The following is a 14,771-nucleotide window of genomic DNA, read 5'->3' as shown; positions in this document are numbered from 1 at the left end:
TATAATTTCATTGAGAACCGTGTCGGATTAATTTTCTGTTGTATGTACGAATCGCCCGATGTACTATACGATATATAATAATTGCGGTACGATGCACGGTGGTAAGCCCTATTATCGTATAATACTCCGGGTGCTTGGAAATCTTCTACGCAATATGATTGCCCAGCTTATTGCTTCGAACTTTGAACATGTTCGATTTAACGTGTTCAACTATAAATTGATCACTCGTGTAACATCTGTAACCCCAAGCACGAGGATAATTACTTCTTCTTTTTTCCGCTACCTTCCGTTTTCCATATAACGTATAAATTGCAAAACTAATGTCTAAACTAACCGTACATTGTTTTTTCTTCTCTCGTTGTTTTTTTTTTTTTTTTTTTCTATTGGAGAAAAGAAAACCTTACCAAACTTACAATGTCCTACAAACGCACGATGTAATCATCCTACCCTCGTTATATTTTGTTGCAATACCGTTTAAGTATTTTGCAACGTTTTCCAAACTGTTGACCAAATTATTATTAAAACACAGGTAGTTACGGCTGTAATATCGTTAACCGAGTAGGTATGTAAATTGGCTGCGATGTTGAAAGCGAATTATTACAGCCTTGTACAAAAGAATTTTTTATTTATTATTTTTTTTTTTTTATTCAACAGATTTACAATTATTTTATATTGTACAAAGGCGAAATTCATTCTGCGTGCTTTCCGTTTTCCCAACACGAATCGTGCGGCAATATTTTCGCGGTGACTAATTTACGAGGAAATCAATTCTCCGTCTCTCGATCATTGGAAGTGGAAAAAAGAAATGACAATTCGTATAATCGACACCTGGAAGCGGGACGAAGCACGAACAGTCACCTCTGTCTCAAAGCCCTTGGTCAGGTCTTGGGAGCTGCCAATAATAATATTACATTATGGATTCAGGTGGTCAACGGTGATCGCGTCAGAACCGAAAAGAAGTGAAAGCCATGGTTGGCCAAGCGCCACGAGAAAATAGCGGTGGCCATTCGTTCGGACGAGAGCTGAGTCGAGTTGAGTCGAGCTGAGCTGAGCTGAGTTCAGTCGAGTTGAGCTGAGGAGAAAAAAAATCCCTCCAAGACAATGTTGCCGAGCCCTTGGCTCTAGAATCGGTTTATCTGCGTCCAGTCCAGTCGGTGAAAAAGCTGGAATCTCGAGTCTCGGGTCGTAGATTCATCCGAGGAAGGAAATGCCGATGAAAGCAAACGGCGTCTGTAATTCCATGCTTCCGATGATCGTGAGTCCAGATTACAGGAGTCCGAGCATCGCGGGAAGCGCGCAACTCGTCCGGGATGAACCAATTTAAATGTGCAACCCCGCATCATCGGCGATGATCGTTGGAAAATTGAAGAAATAAGAAGCGAACGAAAGTTGAAAGGAGCGAAATTAGCAGAGTTGGGCGGACCGAGCAAAACCAAATTTCACAAAATCACCGCTTTAGAATGCTGATTAATATAAGACGCGGACTTACTTTTATCGCGGAAATTCATCCAACGTTATTCAACAATCAGCTCTTTGGTTATTGCTTTTTACATAGTTCGGAGCTCTACACTGAGAGAAACCACAATCGAAAAATATAGTTCTAGGTAGAAAATGAAAGTTAGTTTTATACGTGACTAAAAAAAAAAAAAAAAAACGCGCGAAGAAGGGAAGAAACGTTGCGTTACGGTGAAAAATGAATTCCCTCCCCCCTCCTCGTCTAAGTCCGGTATCGGTATTGACCAGCGAGGTCCAAGGGCGGTGGATATCGGTCTGCGGAAGGTAGGTAAGGGGCTGGGCAGTAAATTAATTACAGCTTAAAACATCGTTAGGACCTGCCAGCCCGGCGCGGGGTTCAGATATTAGCGCGGTAGATCATACTTGCAATTCCCTCCTGCACCCTCGCACACACGGCATGCCGGGAAGGGAACCCGTCCCCCTCATACCGTACTTCGCGAAGCTTGCATTGCGGGGGGGTCGCGGAGCTTTTTCGCCTCACACGCGAAGCCCGCTGTTAAACAGAGATTATCTTTCTCTCCCGTTCCCCGATCGTGCAGCCGTGGGGCTGGAAATACGCGGTGAAATATCGCCACTCCGTAAATGTGTGTAACTGCAATTACAGATATTGGAACCTGTTGTTGCACAGCCATTATACGCGACGGATTTAAAAAGCGAATCGCGCCTTACAGCCTTGTTTAACTAAAAAAGTTGAGTAAACCTCAGAAACCGATTTTGCGTTGCGATTGCCAAAAAAGGATCGACGATAGCGGAAAATGGTTAGGCGTACTGTAACAAATGAAATTTTTCACACTGTACAAAGACAAATCGAGGTCTTCTTTTTTTCACAAATCAGGCTTGATGATTTTTTATTAAAATCTTTGCAGTTCGGACAGATAAGTAAAAGGTTTGGCTTTGAAATACAGAAAGAGATTGAAATCCCCGAGCTTTGATCGAAATGGTTAAGGGGTAACGCCACTGTAACGGTCCAAAAAAAAAGGTTTTTTCACGAATTTTTTGCTTCCAAAATTGAAAGTAATTGAAAAAAAACTTTTAAGGGTGTTATCAGGCATACATTAAACTTTATTATCAAATTTTTTTACAGCAAAAAAAAAAACAAAATGGCGGTTCCACAGCTATCTTCCCGGGGCATGTTTTGCTTGCAGGGCTCCGCGGCACGCAGCACCACTGGTGCACTTTTGAATCTAGAACAAAAAAAAAAAAAACCATCAATCTAGAGGGTTATAGCTAGAGAATGTCGATCGGATTTTAAAAATTATCAATTTTTGTGGATTTGGCGTGCGTTTGAAAAAAAAAATTGATTTTTGACGAAAAAACGGCTAGTTTTTTGTTAATAAAAAATCAATTAATAAAGTTATTGAAAATCCCGATCGACATTCTCAAGATAATGTTAATGTTCACATCTGGTCAAAATTTCAAGTAAAAAAAATGAAAATTGTTCGAGTGATGCTGCGTGCCATTTTGAAAAACCGTGTTTCGAGAAAAACGCGTTTAAAGTTTTGCGAATAGTTTTTTATTGGAAAAAATAAAAAAAAGGAGGTAAAAAAAAATTTTACCGTTAGTCTGCAATCCCAGCACCATACATTTGTCCTTCGATGGCCAAATTTTCGTCTTCTTCGTCTTTCCTGGTAGATTTTTGGAGCGCACGCGCACTTTTTTCCGCGTCGCTCAGAGATGTCTCCGCGTGCGTAATGCGTTTGGCGTCGGCTTCGATGCAGAAATTATATAACTGTACACCAATTTCCACCTCCAACATCTTGAATATTTGAAGATATAAATTTGAAAAAGTGGTAAATTCGAAAAATTAACGACGGAGCCATGAATCGAACCTGGTATCTAGCGATGCTTTACCGGAGCCTTACTCCACTAGACCACCTAGCCGCCCTGACTCTGATGTCGTTAATTCCTCTCATCACCAGTTAGTTCAAATTTGTTTTCTTGTGCTGTTGTATGTGAATATCTTGTATGTATATCTTGAATATTTGCAAGACGTTGGTAAGGCCGCCATTGAATGTGCAAACAGCGATATCCATCGCGATATTTAGGACAGTTTTTCCGCTTGAAGATGATTTGGGGGGCAAAAAAAAATTTTTCTCGCACGGGACCTTTTTTTCCTTATTCTAGAGGGTTTAAACTATTTTTGAAGCCAATAAAAAAAAAATCGATTTTTCAAAAAATTTACAGTGGCCATACCCCTTAAGCAATCGATATTCAACCTTATCAATTGGTGGATAACACAGCGTATTTTTTCTTAATCATATCTATTAACATTTGTTTCTTATCACGTAAAATTTAGCATCGATTTATCACGTATAGAAATATACGCAACGTGTGTTAATTTTCCAAAATTTATATCTTCTTCTTTTCAATTAATCTTTAAGAGTTAAATAAAAATTGTAATCCAGGCGATTAGTGAATAATATAATTACAGAATCAATGTCAGCTTGTATAATTCACTGAACACAATTTGATGTACGTTACAGTTTTTCCATTTTGAAAAGTCGAAATACTTACATAAAGTAGCTATATATTTATATATATATTTTTTTATATATATAAAACCGTAAAAAAATCGTGCTCTACCAACGAATCCTTTAGACTTTTTTCTCACGTTTCTCCGTCACCAAAGGGTTACAATATTGACCTGATTCAACTTAATCATTCCCAAAATCGTGAATTTTGTTTTAACCAAAAGTCGTCAAGGTTCATTTCCAAAAAAAAAAAAAATATTCGCATGTCGCGAATTTGAAACCGTCCTCAAGGAAGTTTCCTCTCAGGCATCAGCTGGCTGGCCATATATATTTATATATCATACGCGTTCATACATAAAGTATATTACACGTGCAACCGCCGGTTGTGGCAATTAAAGGCATCTTCTCACGTACTAGACGTATAAAGTCGCGGGTTAAGGATTACGGGGAGCAAGATTCATCCACGAGCTCCAAGATTCACCGCAGATGCTTCGGAAATCTAAATTGGAATCTGTGTTCTCCGTTTAACATTATAAGCACCGCTTGTACAAAGGCGCGTCTTCTCCGAGGAAGATTTCACGTTACAATCCTCGTAGAAAATTATTCCAACTTCACTGCGACTAATAAGGAACCACAGTTTTGCCCGGCGATGTTACACATATATATGTATACGACACGGACAAGTTAGCAAAAATTATTTCCAAGCAAAACTCGAAACAGCGATCATTGCCATTGCTTAGAGAGAAAATTGGTGCGATTCGTATGCACATTGCACGCGGTATTTTTATTTCACTGCAGTGCTTTCAGGCGTTTGGTTTGTTTTTTATTTTTTTTTTATCTATTCTTCTTACTTTATTTGTTCATCGTTTCCGAGGTTTCTTACCTTCGCTTCCCTATCCGCGAGGCAAGAAAATGCTCGGAAAGCATCTTCGCTATTACTCTACCGGTGTGCAACGCAGTTAACTGATCTCTGGTATACCTGCAGCTCGTTCTCGTCCAATGTTGGACCCTTGGCTCAGAGGAGCTTGTACAGCATTGAGATTCCGACTCGCTGAATAACCGAAGAAACTAATTGACCTTTTCAAAAAAGTAGGGGGGCAATTTTCAACCCGGTTTATGTCTTGCCAGTTCCGCGATGCTGGATTCCTATGCCTGTTACGCTTTGCTTCTCTGTTTCTACGACTCGGTTATAACGAGAAAGATATAGTCTACTTTGTCGGTATGAGTGGAGAAGAAAAATTCCGTATTCAAGATCTTTGATAATTTTTCTTTTCGGGATAGCAATATTTTAGCTTTAGTGAAATACTTTTTAAAATTGAAAAATAATTCCCGTATTTGATCAATCGTTACAGTTATGGTCAGTTTTCGCAAAACTGTATTGAAACTATGAATAACAAAATCCTCAAACTCAAATTGTTCTAAATGTTTGCATTTTCTTCCAAAAACAGAAACTTCTAAGAATAGGTACACTGAGAAAAATTTCATTTGTTACGGTAACTAGACAAATTTAGTAAAACAGGTATCGTTAAAAAAACTGTTCGAATATTGTTGGAATTAGGAAAAACGAGGTACGCCTAACCATTTTGCGCTATTTTCGATCCTTTTTTGGTCATTGAAACGCAAAATCAGTTTGTGAGGTTTACTCTACTTTTTTAGTTAAACAAGGCTTTAAGGTCAATTTATCGTTGCACGAGCGTTAAATTTTCGCAACGGTTGCAAGAAAATCTAGCAACAGCGATCGTAATGAGAAAGAATAGCAACAAATACTAGACTTTCCGGTGACAGCTATAAAACTAATTTTTCGATCGTGGTAAAAAATGAAAATAGTAACTATAAATTTCTCTCAGTGTATGATTTTAGACCGTCCACTTGTACTCCCCCCTTAATTCAAGTAACGATAAAGTTTCGTGCTTCTAGTCCCTTCATTTTCACCCGAGTGAAGAAACTCGGGCCTGTTATTCGGGACGGCCACCAAGCAGCCTGATCTAGGATCTCGCGATTTATCCTTCGGGAAGGAAGAGGATGAGCAGTGCCGAGTCGGCGTCGAGACGCCAGGCGCCGGAATGCCAGACGCCGAGTCTCGGCGGCGGGCGCCGCGGTTCCTAGACGCGAGGACAATGCCCGGGTTTTCCCATCAGCTGCGGTCCTGCAGCATCACCGTGTTACGATGGGCGACGGGAAAACAGGCCAGGAAATAAACCCTCTTCGTATAAAAATTTCGGGAGAAACGGGAGAACTTTGCTAGAATCCGGAAGCAATACGAATGGGAAAGTCCCACCAATTTCAAACCAAGATATGTATTGTGCGGTAAAACATTATATTTGTGCACAAATGTATGGGGCATTCCATGACATCTCGATCAAGATTCAAAGTCCATGTCTCAGATCAGATTTACAATTTTTTGTATGAAAATACGTGACAAAAAACGCGATCCCAATTTTTTTTTTTTTTTCACAATTTTTCGACCCAGCGTATCTCAAGTATAATTTACAAAACTTTGAGAAAAATGTGATAGAATATAAGAAAATTTTTAACACCCGTTGAAATGCGGAGATTTCGTAACTAAAAAAGATAAATAATAAAAACAGAAAGAAAGATTATTAATATCGGATTGCAATTTTATGTCAAAAATGCAATGGAATAATGACAGATATTTTTTCTTCTTAATTATCTTTTGAAGTCATGAAATCTCCATTATTGAGTAGATGTCGAAAATTTTCTTATAAATTATAAGATTTTTCTGAATTTTTACCAATTTTAGAAAGTAGAGGTTTTTGTTTCGAGTTTTTAAATTACACTTGAAATATGCTATGTCGAAAAATTCTGAAAAAAATCGGGACTGCGTTTTTCGTCGTGTACTTTCGTACAAAAAATTACAAAGTTAATCCGAGACATCGACTTAAAATCTTGATCGAGTTGTCAGGGAACGCCCCACATATATATGTTTTTCACCAAGTTTTATTACGTGCGGTCGACTCTGGCTCGTTGCAGATGAATAATATTATGTTACACCATTAAGGGAAAATTTCACCGATTAAATAATAATTTTACTCAGAAATATATCGTCGTTATTTTTTTATTTTTTTTTCAACTTTCGTTACTGATAAACTTTGCACGGATGCAGACCATCGGTTTAAAATATCATATCCTAAAATATCGCGTTTTTTAAATTCCACGATCGTAAAATTTGAGTGTCTATTGTATATTTATTATTACGAAAAACGTCGCTTTCGAAAGAAATAAAAAAAAAAAAAAACGCGTCCCGGAACTTTAGAAACTTTTACTTACGTCCTCAATTCCGTAAGAACGGTCAAACCGTTTGAATTCTGAAAGAAATTCAACTATTCGATAGAAATGTAGACATAGTTTTTTTTTTTAGAGTATTCCTCAACTTTCGGTCACAATTAAATAAATAATTATACAAAAATGGCGACAGAACAAAATATGAAGAAAAATTAACAAATCTCAGAATTTTCCTAGAACATCACACACGATCGTTAGTTATTAACTTGTTAAAAATGACTGCTGTTTTTTTTCTTTTTTTCTCCTACGATAAATTTTTCTCTGCCGAGTCCGTTGCAAAAAAAAAAAAAAAAAAAAAAAAAAGCTAAGCTTTTTTTGTTCGTCGGTTGGTTATTCTTTCTTCGGGTACATCACGCGTGCAAGATACGTTGAATATCATATTGCAGAAAACCGATCTCGATCTGTTATCGCAACGATTACGTGTCCCGGAAAATATCGGTCAGCTATCAGTCATTTTTCAAATGATAAAAAGAAAATGGAGAAAGATAAAAATTACACACGCAGAAATTACAAAGCTCCCGATTCACGGTTCGGCGGGCTGGGATTTTGGCAAGACGTCAAATCCCGCACGGAATAGTGAATCAGACGGTGATATCAGGCCCGGGATATTTCCCCGGGTCGTTGGGTGGTCGGAACCGGACTTTTTCCCATTCCTCCTCGACTATAACTATTATAAATAAGAATGAAAGTCGGGCGCGAAGCGGTGACAGGCTAATATCACGCTTTGTGCTTTCGCTTGTTAAACCAAGCTATATACATATATATATATACATATATATATATATTATATATATACCTGACTACCTACCCTAGGAATAACCGAGCTGCTTCATTTTCACGGGAATCTCTCTCTCTCTCTCTCTTTATCTGACGCCTCTCCTTGTCTCCTCCTCCCCCCCCCCCCCCCCCCACTTCCTCCATTCTTGAATTCATGAATTATGCATCGCGTATATATTTATACATGTATACGTATACGTATACAGCGTATACCCAAGTATGCCGAATGAAAAACAGGTGCACGTGACGTTATCCCGGAGGTCTGGTTATTTTATTTCGTATTTTTTTTTTATTCGGTTTTTACCTTCTTTCATACTTTTAGCGACCCACGCGTCAGGCGTTAGCGAAACTTCTTTTACAGATGAAACAGAGATGAAAGATTCATCTGTGACACTTACGCGCATCGGTGTAAAAATCTTTTTATCATTTTTGACGACATTTTATACGACCCGAAACTATGTTCGTCATTTTTTTCAAAATTATACGTTGAATTGCGAGCGCGTATATGATTTTTGTATATCTTTAACGAATCGAGTACAATTTGTATATTTCATATACTGTTTGAATATATTCGTAACTGTGATTGAAAACTAGTAGAAGATAGATAAGTAGTTCGAATACCGTCAAGTCGGATAAACTTGTTCGGATACTCGTTCAGTGATTTAAAAGCTTCGTTCGAGTTGAGAATGAAATGAAACGAAAGAATTAATTTATCAAACGTAGAAGTGATTGAATTCTATTTTCACTGGTTTTTCCCTCCTCTGTAAAATGATCCGTCTCTTCCATTTCTGTCTATTCAGTCACAGAATTGTTATAAATAATGGCCGAAAGCTCGCTGGCGAAAAACGAGGGGCGAGAATAACCGGCAATAAAAGTAAATCGGTCCGAACGTTGTATAATAATTTGAGAAACAGTAAACAGCACTCACGATAAAGCGACGGGATGTCGATAATTCCGAAAAGTGTATATATACTGTGCCCATAATATACCTTATACACTGAGAAAAGTTTCATTTGTTACGGTAATTAGAAAAATTGAGTAAAACAGGTATCGATAGAAAAACTGTTTGAATAATGTTGGAATTACGAAAAACGAGGCACGCCTAACCATTTTGCGTTATCGTCGATCATTTTTTGCTAATTGCAACGCAAAATCAGTTTGTGAGGTTTGCTCTACTTTTTTAGTTAAACAAGGCTTTAACTAAAAAATAGTGTAGAACATCTCTCTACCCGCTAAACAGACCTATACAATAGAGCTCAAAAGTATTTTGACAAATATAATAATTAGGTTAGTTACAAACAAACATGAACAATGAAAATGAATAAGATTTCTTATTGAAAGAAATTCGATGTTTTACATAATTGTAGAAAGTTATATCTCGTTCTCTTGAAAATCAAGTTGACGTAAAGAAAAATTACAGATCAAAATAATAACCAATTTCACATTATCAAAATACTTTTGAGCCTTACCGTAGCCTCATAACGTATAATCCATCAGATTCAAACACGATTCTCGCATTGTTTTACTTTGTACGAACGATTGCAAGACACTCGACAAGATTTCACGCGATTTTCAACAATCGTACAAAATTTCAGACGACTTCAAACGATTTTAATCGATTTCCGATCGATTTCCAAACCGATTCGTGCTTAAATTTTGAACGCTTTTCAGCAATTTTCAACAGTTTTGAATTATTTTTACCCTGATTCGCAGGAATCGCTTCGCGCGATGCGCAGATTTGCGATATCGAGAAATGAGCAGCCCCTCGATTCGGTAAAGCACTCGTAATTGCGAGGCTTGATCACCGCGGCTCAGGAAGCTCCGTTGCACCGTGCATAAAATCCCCTCGATGCAGGCGCAGGGGGTGAAAACAGGGGGCGAGCAGGTCGAAGGCATTTAAAGGCTACGAGACTTCCGTCACCCCGAAGCGCACAAAGCCGCCTAACTTCGGGACCCGTAGTTGGTATTATTTCCGCAAGAGATGCGCTTTTTGGTCGATTAGCCTTGCGGTGAATTCAAGTTTTATTTGAATTGCACGTCTCTCTCTCTCTCTTTCTGCGCCTGAGAATTTCCGCCTTTAATTGTCTCCTGCGGCGAGAATCTGGAAAATACGGGTGAATCCCCCCCCAACCCTCCCCTCGCCGAGTTGAATCGGCCCGCGGTTAAGAAACCGGGATTTAAATGAGCCCGGAAAGTAATCTGGCTAATTGCCCAAGGAAATTCCTTCGTTCCGGGGAAAGTCCTCTTCGAGCTATTCGCGACCGATAAATGTTAGGCGAATGCGAACTCGGCTATGCAGAGGATTGTTTTATCGCCGACGTTTACTCCGCATCCCCTCATTTTAATGCTGACTCGTTCTCTGGTATTGGTGCTTGATTATGTACCCGCAACGCAGCTAGGAACGACAAAGTCTTCTTCTTCTGACTCGAGTGGAAATCGGTCCTGAGGGGACGGCGACACGCTTACCGAAACTTCGTATCCTTGCTTTTAAGGACTGCAGGGGAGATGGAAGAAGGAATGAGCTGGTGTAGCGGGTTGAAAATAAAATCAAGAAGAAGAAGAAGAAGAATTAGAAGAAGAAAAGGTGGCAGGGGGAGGGGGATACGGTGTTAGAAAAAAACTCTACAATTAAACTCGGGACCTAATAAAGTAAAGTTATTATACTCGTTAATTAGTGCCAAGATAATACAAACGCTAATGTCTTTCGTTACGGGTAAACTGATTAGGCCGAGCTTTCGTTTGATTAAAATACCGGAGGTTATGATCTTCGTCTATCTGTTGGTACGATTGAGACGTCGCTGGTTTTTAGCTTTTTCTTGTATATTTATTTTTTTATGTTTACTGAACAATAGATTTTATACAGTGGAAAAGCTTTGTAAACAAATTAGTTCCCTACAAGATCAGGCATCTTGAGGATCGAGTCTGCATTATTGAATACGGTTGAGTAGTGTAATAACAGTTGAAAAAAATAAATAAATAAAAGAACAAAAAATAACAATTGCATCTTCCTCTCGAGTTCTTTAAGTTTATTTATTTACTTATTAATTATTGAGTTTAAACGGGATGAACCCATTATACGAATAATAATTGATGCAAATATCATAAAATAGTGGAAAGAGATATCATCCATATTTTAAACTGTGCAGGCTAGAATTGTAAACAAATCAATCCAATCCACTTTATCATTATAAAGTAATGAAATCCGAAAGACTGGAAAACGAATTTCTGATTTTTAATCAACGTAGAAGTAATAACTCATTTCCTAAGGATACGATTTGACATAATAAATGTAAACTTGATTTAACTGTACAAGGAAATTTGGAATTTGAAGACTGACCTTCTGAAATTAGATTCAACCGATATCCTTTTAAGAGTATTTTTTTTTTTGCGGTGTACACATTTTTCAGTTGATAGGAAAGACAAAAAAATAAAACAAAAGGAGAAAATTTTCGGTCAAACGTAAGATCCTACCGAGTCGGTGTAACGTATTTGAAAAAACCGCGTCAGCCGCGAGCGGCAAGAAGCGATGTATAAAATCAACAAATCGTAAAACGTGAGTACTGTGTAAATTGAACATGCGTAAAGTTGTGTTTGAATAAAATATGGCGACCGGCGGCGGGACGCATAACTGTTAAATTTGTTATACCAAAAACCGTTCTTCGGCAATTTCCCGCCCGGTATAAAAGAAAGGGCCGAGTTTCGACGAGACGCGGCGTTTCGTCCGCTGCGAAGTCTGAGAGGGACTATTTATAGCTGACAAGACGCTGCTCCCGGTTAATTAAATAATATTTCACGAGGCTACACGGGCGGACCGTCCGCCCAGGGCTGAGCAGCGGAAAGGAAACTGCGTCAAGGATCCTTCGGGAGGACGTCGCCTTATTGCTACCGGTGCTGTATGTGTGTAGCGGGAGAATTTCCGGGGATCCTTTGGCCGAAAGAGACGACGACGGCGAAAATAGGAGAGGTGGAAAAAATACGGGAAAAAAGAGCGAAGGAAAAGGGACACCGAAGGTATTGAGGCCTTAACTCACTTTTCCTTACCGTCATAAACGTCGAGGACCACTTCTGCGCTGGGTATTTCGCTCGCTTCTAATTCCCTCAAAGTACGTATGATACAATAGTGGAATTATACCTATATAATATATTACTTATATATATATGTATATATATATACCTGTGTAGTTGGACGCTACTAAGAGCCAAACTATAAACATTATCGATAGCAAAAAACGCATCACAAGGATTCGCCAATTTTTATTTTCAAACACGGTCGACGAATTGGGGGATTTTTTTTTATCTCAGTTTATCGTTGGCGTTGACGTTTTTACTTTTCATCACCTTTGATGATGAAAGTATTAATTAATTCGTACGCTGCACACTTCTTGTGTATAACACTGGTGTCAGATCGGGGTCGCTGGAGACCCCGTTTCAAAAATCGTTGCGTAGAATTGAGGATTTTTATTGAAATGACTTGAAAATATTGTGGGATACTCTTCGACTTTGATGTTGTTTTTAGCAAAGATTAATAAAATAATAACATACTGGATCAATCTGTTAAAAAAATTATGAGTTTCTAATATTTTGAGTTGAAAATTTACTGATTCACTCTCAAGACACAGATATTTGAGAAAAAAAGTATGAAGATACTGCGGGACGAAAAAAACAAAAGTATTCATTTGAGTGAGTGAGATTGAATTTTTGGAGAATGAATAAATTAACGATATTTCATTATTTATAGATGTAATCAGATTATTTTGAAAAAAGAGAAAAAATTTGAAACACAAAAGATTTTATAACTAAATGATTGGCATCAAAAATTGACACGTACCGTCTAATTCGAATTTTCGGTTCCAACGGAAATGGATTGATTTTCAATGTTCCACCGACAAACCTATACTTTTTCCTCTCTAATACTTTTTCTAAACTAAAATTTACGAATCTTTTATTCCATTTCTTCTTGTCACACTTTTTTTTCTTCTTTTCCACCGATAAACCTATGCTTTTTCTTTTTTTATGAAAAGTGTCACGAAAAAAGCCGGTATTTCCGGTGTGTTTTTTTTTTTTTTCATCCGGAGGCCGAAGTTGCGCAAAATATTGAAGTTCCGGTACTGGTGTAAGTAAAACGAATGCCAAAGTCTAAGAAGTGATCGAATTTGAACACCCGTGACGAGAGAGCGTACGGAAGGTGATTGATGAGGCCGAAGACTCGATCGGAAACGGTCTAAATTACTCTGTCCGTGTTCCATTCACGAGCGATAAAATCTTGTCACTACTCACTGCAGGCTCTGGAATGAAAAATTTATTCGAAGTTTCTACACGCGAGGATCGTTGATGTGGGTGGATGTATATTCGAAGGTTGCAGGCGATGATTTTGAGTAATGCGTCTGGTCTGCAAGCATGGCCTAGGAAAGTCCCGACAGGTTCATCTACATGAGAGCCTATAAACTGTACGCAAAACCCTCGATAATCGAGAACTGATAAGCCAGACATCACCGAGGGTGGAGAAATGAAAAGTTTGTTAATCATTTTTTCATTTCTTTGAAGGTAACAAACATCCGATATTAGATTCGAAAAATTTTGAGGGAGCTGGTTGAACAGAAAACAAATTTCGTTACAATGTAATTTACTCTGGAAAAAAAAATATTGTTATAATAATAAATACTTTCATATTGATTATATATTCGAGAGTCACTTCAAAGTCGTTGAAAAGTCTAGTAAATTCGCTCGATTTTAATTCCTACAATGGCTAATTTTATTCTAAAAACTCTTTTCTATTCGCCTGCTGGATTAATTCAACGGAATTAAGATCATTACGAAAGTCGTGTGGGGCTCAAGTTTCATTTGCGGTAGTCGGGGTGTCGTATCGGTGACGTTGGGGATAATGCAGCAGGTGTTTTTACCGACCGTTCAGACTCAACGTAGCGCATAACGACAACGTTCCACTACGGCATCGCTCTCCCAGCCGCATCACCGCAAATCCACCCCTTCATCCCGACATATTTTGAAATTACACTCCCCGGAACGTTTTTGATTACTGTTTAAAACCGCGTTACGAAGGGACTGAAAAGTTCGTACGGCAGTCGGTGTTTAAGAGATGAAGTTTAAAAGTGCTTGTCTATCTAATTAACGGAAATGGTTAATAAAACTGTACCATTATCCTAACTATTCCTAAAACTATAAAAACATAAGTTTACTCGAAAGACAACAAAATCATTCTATCTTCTAAATAATGATTCTGAAACATCCTGCCCATATTTTTTAACGTATGTAAAACTTTTAAACGTCGGATGTAACGAAAAATTCACATCTAAACACACTTTGAATCATCGATTTTTTTTATTTTTTTTATATAACGATTTATTTGAAGTATTCATGCTTGAACTGAGAAACGATGAAAGCAGATGCCGCAGAATTCGGAATGATTAAATTTGCGGAGAACGCCTAAACGTGATTGGGGAAAATTTCCCCAACCAATCGAGGTTCCGGGGTATAAGTACGAGGCCAGAGTCCAGAACCGGTGTTTGCAGGACTAATCATTAATTTCGGCACGCGCGAAGCTTCTATAACTCTGGGAATAAACAGAGCCGAGATCTTTGGCTCGGACACAGACCCCTCATAATCACCGAGGGACCTGTAGGTAACAGCATCGTCCTGGGCTCGGGGGTGAATTAAATAGGAGGAGCGTTGATTGGTCGAATGTTGCAG

General features: G+C 38.3%; 1 protein-coding gene and 1 long non-coding RNA gene across 2 annotated transcripts in view; one reads left to right on the top strand and one right to left on the bottom strand.

Annotated features, from left to right (window-relative positions):
- The window catches only part of LOC124305439 (uncharacterized), a 70,788-nt gene extending 60,852 nt beyond the window's left edge, over positions 1 to 9,936 (top strand). The window contains exon 6 of the long non-coding RNA XR_006908384.1: positions 9,780 to 9,936. This is a non-coding gene — a long non-coding RNA (uncharacterized LOC124305439). The remainder of the gene's footprint in view (positions 1 to 9,779) is intronic.
- LOC124305433 (protein prickle-like) overlaps positions 1 to 14,771 on the bottom strand; it is a 116,200-nt gene that overhangs the window by 81,673 nt on the left and 19,756 nt on the right. The gene's annotated exons all lie outside the window — the stretch shown is intronic.

Source organism: Neodiprion virginianus, chromosome 5 (genome assembly GCF_021901495.1).
Source record: "Neodiprion virginianus isolate iyNeoVirg1 chromosome 5, iyNeoVirg1.1, whole genome shotgun sequence".
Classification (NCBI taxonomy): domain Eukaryota; kingdom Metazoa; phylum Arthropoda; class Insecta; order Hymenoptera; family Diprionidae; genus Neodiprion; species Neodiprion virginianus.
This window is presented reverse-complemented; position numbering and strand designations above follow the sequence as displayed.